This window comes from Lithobates pipiens, unplaced genomic scaffold (assembly GCF_037356315.1).
Source record: "Lithobates pipiens isolate NorthernLeopardFrog02 unplaced genomic scaffold, aLitPip1_a1.2 Scaffold_30, whole genome shotgun sequence".
Lineage (NCBI taxonomy): Eukaryota > Metazoa > Chordata > Amphibia > Anura > Ranidae > Lithobates > Lithobates pipiens.
In genome coordinates, this window is record NW_027507791.1 from 68,202,281 (window position 1) to 68,215,035 (window position 12,755).

The following is a 12,755-nucleotide window of genomic DNA, read 5'->3' on the forward strand; positions in this document are numbered from 1 at the left end:
TTTGGTCGATATGTCTGAGGGTCGTCATTGAGGTTATATAATGACACATAGTAGAAGCTGAAGGCGTCTGGTATCTGTTGAAGATGGTATTCCTTTTGTTTAGTACCGGGGTGAATTACATATGGAATTTTGGTTTTGTATCTATTGCCTTTTATGTTATGTGCTAAGAGCTTGCCAGCTCTGTTACCATGTAGATAATAGTTAATTTTCAATCGCTTAGATAATTTTTCAAAGTCCTCTAGTAACAAGAGTCTAAGGCTATGTCTAAGTTGGGATAATTTCTCGGATAGCGTTGGTGTAGTATTAAATTTATTTTGGTTTTCTAGGTTTTATATTTCTTTATTTAAATCAGTCAGCCGCTTTAGCCTCTGCCTCTTTCCCCTCGCTCCAAGCTGCACCAGAATACCCCTCATATACGCCTTATGGGTGTTCCACAGAACAAAGGGGTCTTGCACCGTGCCCACGTAGTTAGCAAAAAATTATTGGAGATGAGTTTGGATAATTTTTTTTGTCTCCATTCGCTGTATAAGGTATGAATTGAGTTTCCATAGCGGGCTTTGTTTCATTACAGTTGAGTCTGCTATAGATAGAACCACTGGGGCATGGTCAGACCAAGTTATTGTGTCTATGGAGACTTTCTTGGTCAGTAGTAGGACTCGTTGGTCCACTAAAAAGAGGTCTATTCTCGTGTAAATTCAATGTGGCGGGGAAAAGAAGGTAAAGTCCCTTTCATTTGCATGAAGACAGCGCCATGCATCGTATAAATGATTGCTGTGTATCAATGGTAGTAGAGCAGTAGTGGTGTGTTTAGAAAGAGAAGTTGAGTCATATGTCGGGTCCGGAGTGGCGTTAAAGTCTCCACTGATTATCAGTAGTCAGTTTGGATTTTTTGGATCTTTTTCATTAATTTATTGAAGTAGTGGACTTGGTGCACATTGGGGGAGTATACAGTAGCGATTGTGTAGGTTGTAGAGTTCAAATCCCACACAAGTATCAAGAATCTTCCATGTGGGTCAATTATTTCTTGATGTTGTTTGAATGCCACTGAATCTCTGATGGCAATAAGTACTTTTGATTCTGCCTTAGCAGTAAATACAAAAGGGTAGTTCCTATGTGAGCATTTACAGGGAGCGAAGGAGCTGAAATGTGTCTCTTGTGTACAGATGATATCGCTATTATGAAGTGTGGTTTCCCTCCATAAGGATTTCCTTTTCATAGGGTGATTAAGCCCTCTGACGTTTATGGAAAGGATATTAAGTGTCATAGTATTATAAAGCTACAGGCGTTGAAGACTATAGAGGTATGTTTCTGAGAGTATGCTTGCCTTCTAGGTAGGATTTTAAGGCCTGGATAGAAAGGGCAATCCATGTTCGGGAAATGTGCTGTACACACATTACAGGTTATGTTGGTTGAGTCCTCCTCTGTGTGTTTGATCCCAGGTAGTTGCCAGTAGGTTTGGGTCTGGCTTGTACTGGTCCTATGGTGGTGTTTGGTGCTTTCTCCTGTGGTCATCTTCATCCAGACTCGTGGAAAAATTGGATTTTTATATACAGCTTACCTGTAAAATCCTTTTCTTGAGAGTACATCACGGGACACAGGAGCTTCATTACATAGTGGGTTATATAGGCACCTCTGGTGATTGGACACTGGTTGACCCCAATTAAGGAGAATTCCTCCCCTATATAACCCCTCCCATATGGGAGGCACCTCAGTTTTGTAGCAAAGCAATAAGAAACCACGTAAAACCCAAGAGGGGCAGGAGCCCTGTGTCCCGTGATGTACTCTCAAGAAAAGGATTTTACAGGTAAGCTGTATATAAAAATCAAATTTTCTTGATCATACATCACGGGACACAGGAGCTTCATTACATAGTGGGATGTCCCAAAGTAATGCTCAGATTGAGGGGAGGGACACAGATCATAATTATAGACCGCCAGGGACCGGAGGACCTAAACTGCAGCCTGCAGTACACTGCGCCCGAAGGCGATATCCTCTTGCCCTCTGACATCCACCTGATAGAATCTGGTGAATGTGTGGACTGATGACCAAGTTGCAGCCTTACAGATCTGAGCCAGGGAGGCCCAGTGATGCACTGCCCAAGAAGCACTTACAGCCCTCGTTGAGTGCGCTTTCACTTGAAAAGGAGGAATCTTCCCTTTTACACTATAGGCCTGAGAAATAACCTGTCTAATCCATCTTGAGAGAGTGGATTTTGACGCCGCCTGGCCCTTCCTAGGGCTTTCTGGCAAAACAAGCAAGCAATCAGTTTTCCTTATCTGAGCAGTTGCTTGAAGATATATACTGACTGCTCTAACCACATCCAAAGTGTGCAAAGATTCTTCTTCTGCGGACTGTGGGTCCGGAAAAAAGGACGGTAGGATTACATCTTGATTCAAATGGAATCCCGAAACCACCTTAAGTAGAAAGGACCTGTTGGGGCGCATGACCACCCAGTCCTTATGAATAATTAGATACGGCTCCTTGCTGGAGAGAGCTGCTAGCTCTGATACTCTTCTAGCCGTGGATATGGCTACGAAGAAGACCAATTTTTTTAGTCAGGAGAACTAATGAAGCCAGATGCAAAGGTTCAAATGGTTGCCCCTGCAAAGCAGAGAGAACCAAATTCAGATCCCATGGGCATACCGGAGGTTTGACTGGCGGTCTTAACCGCATGGTCCCCTGGATGAAAGCCCGCACCAGGGAATGCGATGCAAGTGGCTTCTGAAAAAACACAGACAGGGACGAAATCTGCACCTTGATAGTGATTATGGCCAAATTCATTTCTAGGCCTGACTGGAGAAAGGCCAAGATCCTGCTAATGAAATACCTTCTAGGATGCCATTTCCTGAGTTCACACCAGGAAACATATGCCCTCCAGATTTTGTAATAAATAAGCCTGGAGGCCGGCTTTCTGGCATTGACCAGAGTAGAAAGGACTGGCCCCGAAAGGCCACGGTCTCTCAGAATGTGGGTCTCAGCAGCCAGACCATCAAATTCAGACTGCGTAAAGCAGGATGGTAAATTGGACCCTGTGAGAGCAGATCTGGCCGGAGAGGGAGGATCCATGGCCTTCCTACTGCCAACTTCATGATTTCTGCGTACCATGGTCGCCTGGGCCAAGCCGGGGCCACCAGAAGGACCGATTTTGTCTCCCTCTTGACTCTTCCCAGGAACCGAGACAGAAGCAGGCTCGGGGGGAAGGCATAGATCAGATTGTACTGATCCCAGGGAACTGTCAGAGCACCTGAGCAAGTGCATCTCTTGTCCTTGACACAAAATTGTCCAGTTTCCTGTTGAACCTGGATGCAAACAGATCTACATCTGGAGTACCCCACCTGCGACATATGTTCCGAAACACGTCGGGGTGTAGAGCCCATTCTCCTGGGTACAACTGCTGGCGGCTCAGAAAATCCGCCTGCCAATTTTCCACTCCTGGAATGAAGACTGCAGAAAGACACAGAACATGCTTTTCTGCCCAGACAAGTATGCGATTCATCTCTTTTTGGGCCACCAGACTCCTGGTACCGCCCTGGTGATTGATATAAGTCACTGCTGTGGCATTGTCGGACTGAACCCGAACAGGGAGACCTTGTAGCCTGTAAGACCACCTTATGAGAGCCATATAAACTGCCCGGATCTCCAAGACATTTATGGGCAATAGCCTCTCGATCGCAGACCATTTCCCCTGCGAGCACGTCTCCGCCAACACTGCTCCCCAGCCCGTCAAGCTGGCATCTGTTGTGATAATCTTCCATGGAAGAGGAAGAAAAGTTTTACCCTTCAGCAAGTTCTTGGTTTGCAACCACCATACGAGACTCTTGTGTGTCCCTGGGAATAGACGCATAGGAAGATCCAAGGATTGGGGCTTCCTGTTCCAAGCCGCAAGGATGCATCTTTGCAGAGGCCTTGAGTGGAACTGGGCGAATGGGATGGCCTCGAAGGAGGTGACCATTTTCCCTAACAGTCTCATGCATAATCGAATGGGGGATGATCTCCTGCCCAGAATTAGGCGCACCAGATCCCCAATGGCCAAGGCTTTTGGCCTTGGAAGAAACACCCTGCCCTGAGCGGTGTCGATGACCATACCCAGGAATTCCAACCTGGTGGCAGGCTGTAGGGATGACTTTTCTAGGTTTATAATCCAACCTAGGCGTTCCAGGTGTTCTAGCGTTCTGGTAACGCTGCGGTTCAGGAACGCTACTGTTTTCTCCATGAGAAGTAAATCGTCTAGATAAGCCATGACGGCTATACGCTGAGCTCTTAGGTTTGCCAAGAGAGGGTCCAGAATCTTCGTGAAGACTCGTGGGGCCGTAGCAAGCCCAAACGGCAAGGCCACAAATTGAAAATGGCGCTTCTCTACCGTGAACCTTAGAAATCTTTTGTGTGCGGGAAAAATTGGCACATGGAGATATGCATATTTGATGTCTATTGATGCCAAAAATTCTCCCCCGTGCAGGGAGGAAACTACAGTGCGGATTGACTGCATTCGGAAGGACCGGACACGTAAAAACCGGTTCAGATCCTTCAGATCTAGGATAGGTCTGACACTTCCATTTGGCTTCAGAACGGTGAAGAGATTCGAGTAAAATCCTGAACCCTGTTCTTTTGGGTCCACTTCTACTATCACCCCCTGGGATAGTAAGTGATCCAAGGCCAGGAATAGCGGTTTTTACTTTACTGGATCCCTGGCGATCCTTGACCTTAGGAAACAAGAAGGTGGAATCTCCTGAAACTCTAGCCTGTAGCCCAGAGATACCGAAGAGATCACCCACTTGTCCCGGATCTCTTCCCGCCAGGCTCCTGCAAACTGCAGGAGCCTTCTCCCCACTCGGCCGAGTGGGGGAGCCCCTTCACAAGGAAGCTTTTGGGCTCTGCTTGGTAGGCTTTTGCCCCCAAGTCTTTTTTTGCCCCTGGGCCCGGCCCTGAGCCTTTCCTGTAGAGGAGGGTTGAGAAGGCCGTCGCCACTGCTTAGAGCTTGATGCTCCGGGAGAGAGAGCATGCCTAAATGATGGACGTTTGCTCCTTTTGACTGGAAGGAGAGTAGATTTACCCCCTGAAATTTTTTGGACGAATTTATCTAATTCTTCTCCAAACAAATGTTCCCCTTTGAACGGGAATCCAATCAAATGCTTCTTGCATGACAGCTCAGCTGCCCAATTCTTTAGCCATAGGGCCCTTCGCATGTGAACCAACATGAGAGACAAATATGATGCTTGTTGGACAGAATCCAAAATCGCATCAATCATGAAACACAGAATGTGAGGCAATTCTCCATAATTTTCAACTTCCTCACTGGGAAGGAGCCCAAGCATCTGCTTAACCTGTTCCTTGAGGAACTGACACAACCCCACGGCTGCGACTTTAGGTTGCACTACAGTGCTAGCCATGGAAAAGGAGGCTTTTAATAAGGTTTCCAGATTTTTATCAGTTGGATCTTTAAATACCTGCGCATTATCCAACGGACAAGTCAGGTTTTTATTCACGCAAGAAACAGCCACATCGACAGATGGGACCCCCCACTTCTTGGTGAAACTTTCCTCCAGAGGATAATGCACAGAAAACCTTTTAGGAGGGTCAAACAGTTTATCGGGATGTCCCCAATCCTCATACAACAATTCCTCCATTAAGGGATGAATTGGGAAGGAATAGGCAGTCTGTGGGGCTTTCCTGACTCCCAGGGAAGAAACAGAGGATGTAGCAACTTCAGCAGCAGGCATTCTAAATTTGGTATGCACCAATTCAGTATAATACTGCACCTGTTTTCTGAGTGCCTGGGAGGAGGGGACTCTCTCCTCTTCCTCTAATTCATCCGGCTGCTCATGATCCCTATCCCAAGATAGGGATCTCTCCTCATTTTCAGAAGAATCATCTGAGAGAGGGATTTCAGCAGAGGGAGGGGATCTACCCCTTTTCCTGCTATCTTTCAGGGAAGCAGAAATAAAATTCATTATTCTCCCTTCAAAACCCTCCAATGTAGCCTTAAGGGAGTCCTCAGTGACATAAACCGGGGCTGAGACATTAGGAGAGGCTGCAAAACCTGACAGGGGCACTGACTCATCTTGAGAGGCTGGCTCCAGTCTTTCAGGGGGGGATGGTAACTTACAGGCACTTTTAGAACCCCTGGACCTAGGCGGTGATTTACCAGTGCCTTTGTTACCTCCCCCTGAGACCCTCTTACAAGGAGACATAGTCCTAAGCTACAAAGCAGAGGTACTAGTACAAGTGCAATCACTGTTGTGCTTAAAGTCTCACAATAAATATAAATGCTTAAACTGCACAACCTGATGCTGAGTAGGTGTCTAAGGTTTGCCTGGATCCAATCCCCACGGATGCTTACTGCCCACAGCTCCTGTGTCTCCAATTACAGCCCCCTGAAGCTCTGGGCTTTTTCAATCTGCCGCCTGGCGCCTGCGCAGTACAGCGCTGTGCAGGCTCACAACCACACTCCCCCCTCCTCCATTAGGCCGGGAACGCGTACGGTGCGCGTGCACGTGTGCGTGCACGAGGACCACGGGATCCAGGGGGGGAAAGGAGAACCCCACCGGAGCTGTGTGGGACCCCCAGACTACGTGGGACCCCTGTGTTTACCTTGATGTGGCAGGGACTGCAATGGAGACGTGAGACAGCTGCAGAACCAGGCTTCACTGAGCGTGTGTATTGAAAGGCATGTAAGTATGCATCAGGCTGCTCTTACTCCCTTTAGTGGTGGAAACCAGGTAAGACATACAACTACTCAAAATGAAGAAATCCATCACATAATTATGTATATAGGATTAACTTCCCTTACCTGTCCTCGCCGCAGGAATTGCTGAAACAGACAAACTCCAGCCTTCACCCATCACGGCGGGTAGTGTTAGCCAACCTTCAGGTTTATCTGGGGCTCTTTCTCGGAAGAGCCTCCTACCTGGACCATGTAAAAGACTGCCAGAAACTTTCGTGCGCTCTGTATAAACAGTACACCAAGTCTGGTTTTCCCAGAGCCCAGTCTTCCAATAGGAGAGGACTTACAGGCCAAACCTCGCTTCTTCGGCTGACGAGGCCCGGATACCATACCATCTTGGGAGTCAAATATCAGCCCGAGGTATGGATCCGGTTTTGTTGTAGCCCTTAGGCCCCCGCAGGGACCTGCACAGAGCTAAAGTTTTATGTTAACAACCACCATAGACACTGGCGAAAAAACTGAAGTGCCTCCCATATGGGAGGGGTTATATAGGGGAGGAATTCTCCTTAATTGGGGTCAACCAGTGTCCAATCACCAGAGGTGCCTATATAACCCACTATGTAATGAAGCTCCTGTGTCCCGTGATGTATGATCAAGAAAGGAAGATAACAGAAACAAAAAACATTGAAACTAGGCAACATTACAAGGTGCCCAACTTGGAGCAACAAAGATAAAAGAAGCAGGGCTCCTGCATACAGCAGCAAGCTGCTGATATAAACTGGGGGATTAGTCCGACTTCTTTCCACTCCCGATTCACCTGCCTTGGTGTACTGGTGGCAGGGATCATCTCATCTGTTTCAGGGAGGATGTTACAATCTTTCAAGAGAGAAATCCCATTGTCTAGGGATGTGATCGTGTAGGTTTGATTCTCTCTAGTCACAGTCAGTTTTGTAGGGTATCCCCACTTGTATGCAATCTTATGATTTCTAAGTACTTTGGTCACAGTATTCAGGTTCCTCCTTTTTGGCAGTGTATATTGTGACAAGTCAGCAAAGAATTGTAAGTTTTGATATTGTGGAGGTATAGTATCCTGCCTCCTCATTCACAACATAAGATTTTCTTTCACGTGGAAGAAGTGTAGGCGGAGGAGTACATCCCTAGGGATATGATCCGATAGATGGGACGGTTTTGGCAACCAATGGATTCTATCAATGGTTACATCTAGGTTACATCTTGTTAGGCTTGTGGTTCCAGGGATGCTTTTGTCCATCCGTGGTCGTCCTGTCGGGCTGGGGACGTTATACCGAAGCTCCAGGCGGACGGAAAAGCCGATAGTGAATGGAAACAAGAGGGCCCTTGCCTACAGTGTGGTTCCTTAGCCTTCCTGGCCTGTGGGAGTAATACACTGTTACCACTGGTGGCATGCTTATTAATGCCATCCAAAGAGGCTCCCAAGAGCTGTTCGCCAAGGAAGGGAAAATCCGTCAGGGCTTTTTTAGATGCCTGGTCAAAAGACCAGCATTTCAGCCAATCAGGCGCCTCAGCACCAGAGCTGACACTGAAGCCCTAGAACCAGAGGGAGGTATCCAGGGCCGTGTCACAAATGTACTATAAGGCCTTGCACTAGTTGGTCTGCCAGTTTCACGCAGACAGGAAAAGCCTGACGCTCTCCCAATTCGCAGTGCAAAAGTTTTGCTCACTCAGACCGTGTCTGCGTCACAAGTGCGGATGCCAGTACCGGTTGCACAGCGGACCCCACAACCATAAACAAGGAACGAGCCACTGCCTCGGCCTTCCTGTCTGCGGGATCCTTAAATGCAGGAGTTCCCACTACTGGGATCCTGGTTACTTATACATTGCCATGAGGTAGATATAAAAAAAAACCTGCAAAGCCACAGCGCTGCACCATTCCCAGCAGACCCTCATAGGCACCTTCCAGGGGCATACCATACAGGTCCCAGGACCACCGCCATTCAGCCAGCACCCCCCATGTCAGGTGAGAGCCCCCAGAGAGCCCCTATATAGGCACACACACACCACTCAGCAGCCACATGCAGCATTCCCCCCGAAGGGGGGAGGGAGGGAAGAAAGGGACAGGTAAGAGAAGATAGGGAGCTGAGGGGGGCCCCGAATCGACCTCCCAGGGAATGCCCAGCTGACTCAGCCTCGTCAGAACAGGGAGAGCTGTACTTACCAGTCCTGAAGAGCCGGGAGACATTCCATTGTAGATCTACTTCTGATCAGTACAGGGTAGCTACCAGCCTCGGCATACTGTGAGGCAGACATCAGTAGCCCGGTCATATGTATGCCCCGGAGCATAAAAGCTCAAGACCACCTCTGGAGCTGAGATATGTCATGGCTTGCCGAGCCGTAGCTGCGACCTGCACACGCTCAATGACCGGACTGGGGAGACTACAAGGATAAGTGAACCAGCCTGTCACCCAGCCGGCTGTTGATAGAAGATCACAGGATCATTCATCTTGCGCAAAAAGCCAAGCTTCTGCCTACAAAAAACACGGATCTATGGGCCAGCAGGGTTCCTAGGTCTTTCTCCTTCACTAGACAAAATAAAACTGATTTCTGCTAGCAGGCAGGTGGGTTGATACCTAAGGGACCGCCCCCATGGACGGAACTGAGAGTTTTGAGTGTTGTATTACAACTTTGCCTAGTATTCGCCTAGAGGTAAGGTATATAACCCAATGGCAAAGAGAGGAGTTGTGTCGGTCGGTGAATATAAGAGAAATTAGATTTTTTTAATTTTCTTTTATTGGATAGCTTTTATAGCAGAAAGTAAAAAATATTGTTTGCTTTTCAAATTTTTTTAACTTTTTCGTTTATAGAGCAAAAAAAATTAAAAATCCAGTGGTCATCAAAAGAAAGCTCTATTCTTTTTTTTTTTGGGGGGGGGTATATAAGTTTCGCTTGTGTACCGCGTTGCACGACTGCACAATTGTCAGTTAAAATAATGCAGTGCTAAAAAAGCAAAAAATGGTCTGGCCATGAAGGGGGATAAATCTTCTGGAGGTCAAGTCGTTAAATAAAAATCTATTCCTGACGACACTATCGTCTCTAACCTATCACTATGCATATATATACTACTACCTACTCCCAGTACAAATCTGCTCCCCCGCTAAAAATCTCCCCTCCCACCCTTCCAAATCCCCCCTTTCAGCATAAAGTGCCCTCCCCCAATCCTCTATCCTAGCACATATCCCTCCCACAAATTTCCCCTCCTAGCACAAATATCCCCCAATCATCCCTACTAGCACAAAACACCCCCTCTAAAAAAAAAATTCCCCTCTCCCGTTTTACTTTTGTAGCACTGACCCCCTAAGGAGCTGCTGGTTTTATTGGGCTTACCGTTACCTTCTTGACCTCGTCTCTGTCTAGGGTTTCCCGTGGTGGATGGCCCAAAAAATGTAGAAACTGACACTGGATCTTCTTTTGGGTTATTTATTTGAAATAGAAACAGAATGTCTCAGTTTAGGGTAGAGGGTTAGGAGGAAGTTCAGGTACTTTGGACTGTCAAAAATGGAAAGTCTTTCTAGAAGAAATCCAGAGAATAACCGTTTTACAGCTTGATTTTCACAACCCCCGGATAGACCTCCTCGCACTAGGCCTAGCAGCCGCTAGGGCGTTAAGTAAAGTAAAGTCTCTGCCACAGACTTGAATGTAGAATACTTGAGAAAAAGTCTCTGCCACATACTTGCCCGTAACAGAGGGACATAGACAAATTTATAGAGCTATCATAAGGTACCAGTATCTCTCAGCCGGTTTGGCGATACCGTATAGGGTGACCACATTTCCAAACTGCCATTCAGGGACACCCCTCAGCACGAAACGGTCTGTGACATCACAAGGGGGCGGTGCCACCATGTGACATCCATGGGTGACCCCGCCCCTTACCTATTTAAGCATTTTGTTTCATGTATGTTAGCCCAACATTGTAAGAACAATTACACTCTGTGACTCTAATTGTTCTTACAATGTTGGACTAACATACTTGAAACAAATGCTTTTTATATCCAAGGCACTAAAGTTGTATAAAAAACCCCGTACTTTATACTCCAAAGGGAATACAAATAACCCGAGCGATCTGGAGTACAAACTGGACATACACTGACCTACCTGATGTCACATCCTCAGCTCTGTGGGGCTCATGCTGGGACCTGTAGTCCTTCATTAGGAGAATGAGGTCAGTGGCAGTGGTAAGGGTGGGAGGAGAGAGGGAGTTGATGAGGGTGGGTGGGTGAGGGTGAGAGAGATGGGTTGAGGGGGGAGAGGGGAGAGAGCAGGGAGAGGGTATGAGAGAGTATGGATGGGAGGGGGAGAGGGGGTGGGTGAAAGTGACCCCCTATCCCCTGCCTGCAGTCTCTCCTGTGCCCCCCTGTCCCAGCCCCTGTCTGTGGGTAGGTGTGTGTGTGAGATGCACCTACCTTGTGCCCATCCTCGTCCTCTGGGCCCTTGGTCAGCCTGTCTTCCTTCTTGTTGATGACAGTGACAGCTAGGAGAGGAGGCTGGAGAAAGTGTGCAGGCCCTGGGAGTTTTCTGGGGATGCTGCACCCACTGCTGCTCAGGTCAGGGTGGCCGGCGGTGAGGTCTTCTCCCACTCCCTCCTGGGCTGTTGGTTCTAGCCAGCCCCATGCTGCTTACCGGAGCTGCTGATCACTGTTTCAAAATGCTGCTGCTGTCGGCTCCGCTTCCCCTGCCCTGCACCCCGCTAGACCAGCAGGACTTTCACTCTCCAGACTCATAGCATGACAAGGGGGTGGCGGCAGGGTTCGTTTCAAAGGGCAGCTGCTTTGGGCCCCAGGAGCACTAGCACGGAGGAGGAGGAAGTGAGAGTACAGACCCCCCCTCAATTAGTACTGACCTCCCCACAAACCATCCCCTCCATTAGTACAGACCCCCCTCAGGACAAACCAGCCGCCATTAGTAGAGACCCCCCTGGACAAACCACCCCCTCTATTAGTACAGACCCCCCTTAGGACAAACCACCCCCTCCATTAATACAGACCCCCCCAGGACAAACCACCACCCCTCCATTAGTACAGACCCCCTCAGGACAAACCACCCCCCCTCCATTAGTAGAGACCCCCCCAGACAAACCACCCCCCTACATTTGTAGAAACCCCCACAGACAAACCACCCCCTCCATTAGTACAGACCCCCCACAAACCACCCCCCTCCATTAGTAAAGACCCCCCTCAGGACAAACCATCCCCCCTCCATTAGTAGAGACTCCCCGGACAAACCACCCCCTCCATTTGTACAGACACCCCCTTCAGGACAAACCACCCCCCTCCATTAGTAGAGACCCCCCCAGACAAACCACCCCCCCTTCATTAGTTCAGACCCCCCCACAAACCACCCCTCCATTAGTACAGACCCCAACAAACCACCCCCCTCCATTAGTACAGACCCCCCCACAAACCACCCCCCTCCATTAGTAAAGACCCCCCTCAGGACAAACCATCCCCCCTCCATTAGTAGAGACTCCCCCGGACAAACCACCCTCTCCATTTGTACAGACACCCCCTTCAGGACAAACCACCCCCCTCCATTAGTACAGACCCCCACAACCCCCCCCATTAGTACAGACCCCCCCACAAACCACCCCCACATTAGTAAAGACTCCCCCACAAACACCCCCCATTAGTACAGACCCCCCCATAAACCACCCCCATCCATTAGTATCGACCCCTCCAGAAACCACCCCCCATTAGTACAGACTTCCCCAGAAACCAGATACCCATTAGTAAAGACTCCCCCACAAACCACCCCCTCCATTAGTACAGACCCCCCACAAACCACCCCTCATTAGTACAGACCCCCCCCCACAAACCACCCCTCAATAGTACAGACCCCCCTCAGCACAAACCCCACCCGGGCGGCAGCTGGAGAGGAGGTGGATCTCCTCTGAGGAGAGGAGGATGGAAGGGGGACGGACTTGAGCAGGAAATACAGCGATGGTGGTGACCAGCGGAGAGACCGGCCTCAGTCTGGACACCGTCACGACAAGGAAAGGAGGAGGAGGGAGGGGAGCACTCTGGCGCTTGACCGCACCCACCTCTGTGGCGCCCGGGTGAACTGC